Below are 7,989 nucleotides of genomic sequence, written 5' to 3' on the forward strand. Positions count from 1 at the left end.
CCAAAAATAAAAGAAATAGTGAATGATTCATATTCCCTTTTTGGATAGGCGTCCATATAAATAATCAGTTTGACCTATACAAAATATTTTTTTATTAAAAAAAATTTCTAGGCCGTAGGCTAAAAAAATTTATTAATAAGTCTTTTGTTATATTATTTTGTATTATTTATATTGTACAATTTCTTTGTTCGTGGAATCCTTTTTTCTCAAACAATAAAAAATACAATTTTCAAATGGATTCCTACCTATGCATAGATATCGGATAAATAAAAATGTTATTGACAATTTTTTATCATAGCCAATATTTTATTACAGAGATGGTGCAAATTTTTTTATCGATATCAGTCTTATGAGAAAGACACCTTATTTTATTTGTGAAAACATGGAAAAAAAATTTGACGCTTGCTGAAGGTGAAGTTTACAAATAAAAAAATTCCTATTTTTGAGGGCTTTGAGCCAAAGATTATAGCTCTCATGAACCGACAGCTCACTATAAGAAAATGGCCGATTAGCTACCACAAAAAGAGTCGTAAAATCATCGCTAATCTAACGCAAAATATAATTTGTGACGGATTAGCTACCGCCTAGCAACTAATGCTTTCCTCGCTAATTACAAGTCACAGATCAGTGAGGCAAACACAACAGTCGCTAATTCATCGGAAAATTTTTTAGAATTATTTAAAGAATTATTTTTTTGCATAATTTTAATTGTTAAAATTTTTTTCTTTTAATTTTAGATTTAATATCTTACATCATCTTTAGTTTCATTATTCATTCAAATTTTTAAATTTTTATTTTCATTATATTTTTTTATCATCTTCTGTACACATATCTATCATTATTTTTTTCACTAAATATAAGAAAGATAGAAAAGAGTACTATATGTACTCAACAAAATAAGAAAAAAGACAACAAAGATAGAAGTTATGTGTAAAATAAAAAAAGGTAACTGTAAGACAAAGAAAAGAAAATTAATTGATAATTATATTTTTGACCAATTTTTAAGATGACAGTTATACTAATCAAGACAATAATAATTATACATGTTAAAGAAAAATAAGAGAAAATGATAGTGTATAATATAATGAGATGATATAATAAAAATAAAAATTAATAATTTTAAAAAATAATAAAATTAAAAAAATTAAATATATTATATATTTTACATGTTAAATAATTTAAGGTATTTAATCTTTTTTATAATTTATTTTTAATTATTAATATTAAAATTATAATTTTAAAAATAAAAATATAAAATTAATTTTTTAAACTCAATAGAAACGTGGTTGAACAAGCACGTGAACCACTAGTTAAAGTAGTGACGGAATAAGGACTAACGTATTTCCTAAAAAATTAGTAGCAACTTGAAATCACTGAGGAAAGTCTATCAGTTGTTAAGCAGTCGCTAATTCCTCACTAAATAAGCTTTTGATTAGTGACTCAATTGCGACCAGTTACTTCTAACATTCTCTCGGTTAACTTTGGATTTGTTATAACTCTGCGATGGATTTCCAACGAGATTAGCGGGTAATTTGCTACAAAATAGGTAGGATATAGCTTTTGCTTTGCAGCAATATTGCCGTTGCCAAGTCGCTCACTAAATTAAACTTGCGACAACTTAGCGACAAATGTATTTCGCTCGCTAATCAGCGACTTGAAATCAGCGAATGAAGTGTGTCAGTTGTTAAACGGTCGCAAATTTCTCACTACTTACGTCCTAGGCATTCAATATCTGTATTTTCTCTTTAGCGACTAATTAGCAAGGAACACTTTCCTAGCTGAATGATTTTCCGTTGCGACGAGTTAGCGACGACTGTTTTCTGTCGCTACCCTAATTTTGAATTTTTACAATATTATGCGACAAATTAGCGAGAAACTTGTTGCTTGCTAAAAATAAAAACTTTGGTGACAAATTAGCTAGGAATTTGTCCATCGCAAAATGCATTACAACTCTTTGTGACGGATTAGCTAGTAACATTGTTCCTCACTAATTAGCCTTTTCGCACAAAGTTTATTTAGCGACGGAATAGTGACAATAGTATCCCTCGCTATTTTTTTTTATTCGATTGAACTTCTAAGTGACTGATTTGCTAGAACATTGTCACTCGCTAATTATTTTGTGACAAATTAGCGAAGAAATTTTTCTCACTCTTTTTTTAGCTATGAAACTGAATTTGCGAGAAACAAACTTACTCGTAAATCTCTCGCTAATTAGTCGCTTTTCTCAAGTTCGGATATTTTGTGACCGCTCATTAATTTTGTCGTTAGTGCATCACTATTTCCTCGCAAGTTAGTGACAGATTAGTGATAAAAAATATTTCTCGCAAAAATTCGTCGCTAATCTGTCAAATTCTTGTAGTGGTTGCAAAGATCAGTATCTATGAAGGAAGTAAAATGAGCCATCTTCAATGTCCATCCTCAGAGTACTTCAGGAGATGATGATATGACTGCCAGATTTTTTCAGAAGTATTGGGACATTGTAAGAGAGGATATTTTCAGGGTTGTTCGGAGTTTTTTTAGAGGAAAAATTTCTTAAGAGTTTCAACCATACTCAGATTTGCTTGATCACAAAGATTACTGATGCTAGCACTCAGGTATGCCTAATAAGTCTATCTACAGTTATGTATAAAATTATTTCTAAAGTTCTGGTTCATAGACTACAAAAATTAATACATTTAGTGATAAGCCCTAGTCAAAGTGCTTTTATAAAAGGAAGGCTTATCTTTGATAAAATTCTAATAGCACATGAATGCATGCATTATCTTAAAAACAAGAAAAGTGGTCTAAAGACCGAAATGGTTGTCAAGTTAGATATGAGCAAAGTGTACGACGGAGTCGAATGTAGATTTTTATGGTTAATTATAGACAAACTAGGTTTTGGAGTAAAATTGATTGATTGGATTTGTGAATTTGTGTCAACTATTTTTTATTTTATTGTTATGGAAGATCAATCCTTTGGCTTCTTCAAGCCAGAAAAGGGCATATGGCAGTGTGTGTAACACCCTACCACACAGAGCTTTATATCTAGTATGTAAAATATAGGTGACGAGGTGCTACGACCTCTAAAAAAATACATTTATATAATATAGCAAGGATATTTTATGCTAGGAGCCTTTGAAGAAAAAGGGATAAAACAAGATTCAGTAAAACAAAAAGCGCAAAATTCACGAAGCAATAAAGTAAACGAAACAAGATAAATCAAGCTAACAAGATTGTACTCTAAGAGTTCCAAAATACAGATAACAAAACTCAAGACTTGGCTCGCGAAGATAAACCGGCTCGAGCACATAAGTATATATATACATACATACATATAGAAAACTCAAAATATAAAGTTACAGAACCTGTTTCTCCAAAATAACCTCTAAGTGGAAGTTAATACATCATATATATAGAAGTGGAGATAATAAGTATCTAAATAAATACATATAACCAATTAGAGCCCCAAAAGATAAGGATCTTTGCTAATCAGAAGCTTCCAGCATGCCTCAGCGAGGTGCCGCCTGACCTGCATCTGAAAATCACAAAATCCACATAGGTGAGAACTGGAGTTTCTCAGCATGGTAACAGTGCCCACATATCTAACATATAATGTTCTGAAAAAGTTGAAGGCAATCCTAGAACTACCGACAATAAATTTAAACTTAAAACCAATATTTAAGATCATAAAATAAGGCAAGGTATCTAAAGAGTTCTAACTTTTTTCAATTCTAACTTAACCCTTAAAATCATCGCCTTTCCTCCAATCCTCCGAAATTCTGATAGAACCACACAGATAAATAAAACAGGCAAAGCAAACACAGGTAGAAGGCAGGTACAGCAAGAAAATCATATAGCAAGTAAGTATAGTAATTTCTCAAAGGCAATCCCAAATAATGCAAACTCAAACAAAACAAACAGATGCGTATGATGCATGTCTTTTCTACTAGCCGTGAGCTCACGTGTTGGTTACTTGCCAGAACCCAACACACCCGGCAGCTAACCCGAACATCGTCTCTCTATGTCTCCACACTCTTGGGATATAGTGTTTGTCACACTCTCGGGATATAGTGCCCATCGCATTTCTTGGGACAAAGTGCTCCCACACTCTTGAGATATAGCACCTGCCATGCCACGCTCGCTCTTGGGGTAAGGTGCTCCCACACTCTTAGGATATAGCACCCGCCATGCCACGCTTTTGGGATATAGTGCTCATCATACTAATGGGATATAGTGCCTGACGCACCTTACAACAGAGAGAAACTCATACATTCTCATCATGAACAAAGTCTCAATAATCACATTCATTCACAATCATACGTAATCATTTCACAATCATTCATCATAGCTATGGCATCACATATATAAATTAACACACACCTTCCAACCTTACTTCACCCCTAAGATACCTCATCTTTTCGAGTTTCATCTCATTACTAGGTTTACTACTAAGATCTAAGGTTAAAAGCATGAAAATAGAGGTTTAGAGGTTTGAAATTTGGTTTTAAAATACAAAACTCATTTTTTTCTGAAAACAGGGTCACGCGTACGCGTGAGCGCGCGTTTGGACCATGTCGCGTATGTGTATGCGTGAGGGTGCATTTTGTCCCATTTCGCGTACGCAGTTCCCTTTTTGCGTATGCAAATGCACCAAACAGAAGCGCATGCCCACGTATGGAAATGTATGCGTACGCATACAATGCAGCAGCTCCAAAAAGTTGCTAAGTCCAAAATTTTTAGCTTGTACAAAAAACTTTGATCGAGCATAACTTTCTCATTTTAAAATATTTTTCCTCCGTTCTTCGAAAGGCTTAAACATCTTGGAACAAGTTTTCTTTCTAAACAAATTTGAAATAAATCAGAAGTCTGAACACCAAGTTATCCTTCGTCAAAGTTGGCCAAAAATATGATTTTCCTAAAACTTTACAAAACCCCCATTTTTCAACACAAACCAATTCCAACCTTTTTTAAAACTGACCAAAACTTAGCCATTCAGCATCAAGCCACTCTCAAATCATATTTCAAATTTAACGATATACAATACACATTTATCATCTTATCAATTCTCCATTTTCATCAAATTCCAACCCAGTACTTCCAATTTTCCAATATTCAATATACAACATCAAATATACATATCAAGCACAATTTCAACTTCAAGTCAACCCTTATAATTACCAATCATCATCTCAACTTTAAAGACTCAACACCTCTAAAAACAGATTTTTAGCTTGCAATCCACTTCAAGCTCGCAAAATCTCCATCAAACTTCAATCCACTTACATACATATATTGCCTAATATACATAACATACATCCACATATACAAACTTAACAACTAATCACAATAATTCAAGTATTTCACTTAGAATTGAGAATCTTACCATATCCAAGGATCAAAGGGGTGAGATTAAGCCTTCCCCTCAAGCTAATTGGATCATATAACCTCAAAGAGCTCAAAATCTCAATATTTCACTCAAGATTTTCGAAATCAGGGGCTGAAAAAACTGGAAGGAAAACATGGCTTACCTCTTGAACAATATTATCGCCTTTGTGAAGCTTGACGCTGTGGTCGCGTGGCCGCAAACAGTGTGGCGATCGGAGTTTCGGATCAAAAGTTATCAAGGATTGAAATTTGAAAGGTGAGGGTTTGTGTTTTGGAAGCTCTCCCCCTTCTCTTCAAGTTTCCAATGTGAAATGCCAATGGAGGGAGAGGAGGTGTGCTGAATCATTAAGTGTGAGTGGAGTGGGTTGGGCCTTGGGCCCAATACATGCCCGGATCGCCCGGTTCGATCCGTTTGTCCTAATTTTGGATCGAATTCTTTAAAATTAGTGTCAAAATTCTTGTTTTAATTTTCTCTATCATATCAAACCATAAAAAAATCAGATTTCTTATTTTTTAGAATAAATTCTAATTTATGAGTTAATTATTTATTAATTAACTTAGTTTTACAGGGTGACGCTCTTTTTCTATCTTTTCTTTTTCTGTGCAGAAGATTTTTTTTCTTGCTACACAAAACAGAACAAAACAGATAGATCCCGAGAATTCAGATTAATCGACAATGTCTTATTATAAACCACTTTTTATTTGTTGATGAGTCTATCCTATTTTATAAGGTCTCAGATGAGAATTATGAAAATATTTTGAACTTGCTCAATTCATATGAAGGCGTTAGTGGTCAACAAGTCACTCTTTTTCAACAACAACACCCCTCCTCAGATTCGGACACATATAGCAGATAGATTAAATATCACTCACATTGGAGCTCAGAATAACTATTTGGGGCTTCCTTCTCTTGTCTAGAAATCTAAGAGAAAAACTTTTAGTGAAATCAAGGAGAAAGTAACGAAAAAGGTGAATGGATGGCAACGGAATCTATAGTTAGCTGGAAGCAGGCAAGTTCTCCTGAGGGTTATAGGCGAGCAGATAACTCAACCAAAGAAGGATAGGGGTCTCGGGTTTAACGATCTCAGAGCTTAAAATCTAGCTCTATTAGGCAAGTAGTTTTGGAGAATCACAATAAAATCACAGACTATCCTAGCCCATATATACAGAGATAAATAATATAGATATGATAATATTATGTATGCAGAAGCAGGGAACATACCTTCTTGGGGATGGCACAGTATATATGTTGGAGGGCCAAAAAGTAGTTGGAAAGGGCCTCCATTAAAGAGTTAGTTCTGGAACTTCAATTCATATTTTTTCAGACGTGTGGCTGCATCTTTCTTATCCCATGAGTATTCTTCCAATTATGGCATCTCACATGCAGTCCTTTCAAGTTGCCTATATCAAAGATCTACCAACAGAGAATAGGGAATGGAATTAACACCTCCTACAAGAACTCTTTTCCCCTCCATTATGACCGAATTGAAACAATCAAACTGGGTGAGGGTGAAGATGTCTTAAGATGGGCTTTAAACAAGTCACAATTATATGATATTGCTTCTGGTTACTGTGTTGCATTTCAATTTTATCATTCCTACCTAGATGTGAACCTAAACCAGAACCAGAATAATTTAGTCTAGAAGGATACCTGAAAATGAAAAATCTCTCACAAGGTTTAGATTTTTATTTGGAAGTGCTTGCACGAACGACTCCCTATTCTTTCACAACTGCACCGAAGGTTTCCCGCAACAAGTCCAATCTGTCAGAGATGCCAATCTATGAAAGAAACAATCAATCATTATATCACTCAATGTCCTGAATAAAAAAAATATTGGCAACAAAGCAACTTCCAAGTGTCGATTTTTACTCACCAGTTCTTAAACTTTTGAGCATGGTAGGAAGCTTCATCAGCGTCCCTACGTAGTGGTCATGGTGGAGAGAGAAAAATAGACCTGCTAGCTTGTCTGTGTTGAGATGTATGAAAGGCTAGAAACAAAGCTAGTTTTGAGAATCAAATGAGTTCTCCAATTAAAGTGGTTACTGCCTCAGAGAAATTCATTGAAGAGAGACGCGCAACGCTGTCCACTATTTGTAATTGAAGACTTGTTCTTACTTTGCCTTTCATTTCTTATTCCTCTTATCTCTTTCTATTATTCTTTCTTATTTTATTTAAAATAGGCCTTTTTGATTCTTTTATGCTTGTAGGCTTCAATATAATCATTACCATTAAGAGAAACTTTCTTGAAGGGATTTATAGCAACTAAATCAGGCCCTGTTTTTGTATGAATTGTACAAGATATGCCCATAAAACTATTATAACTTATGATCTAGGTTTTGCAAGCGGTGATCCAGAGTGAGATGCGAAGGCCATTAGGATTTTTCTTGAGGATGGTCCATTTGTTAGGACTTGCATAGTCATATGCAAAAAATATGAGACTGTATGGCCAGCGAGTAGGGTGTCTTAGGTAATTTTATATTTATCTTTAATCTTGCTTTTGTAAGTAGGCTATTACACTAAGCACAAAAAATGCTATAACACTCTCAATGGCTTTCATTGTAGTTAGGAAGAAAGATATATTGAACTGTGATCATTCTTTTAGTACATAACATATATTTCGTAAT

This window comes from Arachis duranensis, chromosome 7, assembly GCF_000817695.3.
Source record: "Arachis duranensis cultivar V14167 chromosome 7, aradu.V14167.gnm2.J7QH, whole genome shotgun sequence".
NCBI lineage: Eukaryota > Viridiplantae > Streptophyta > Magnoliopsida > Fabales > Fabaceae > Arachis > Arachis duranensis.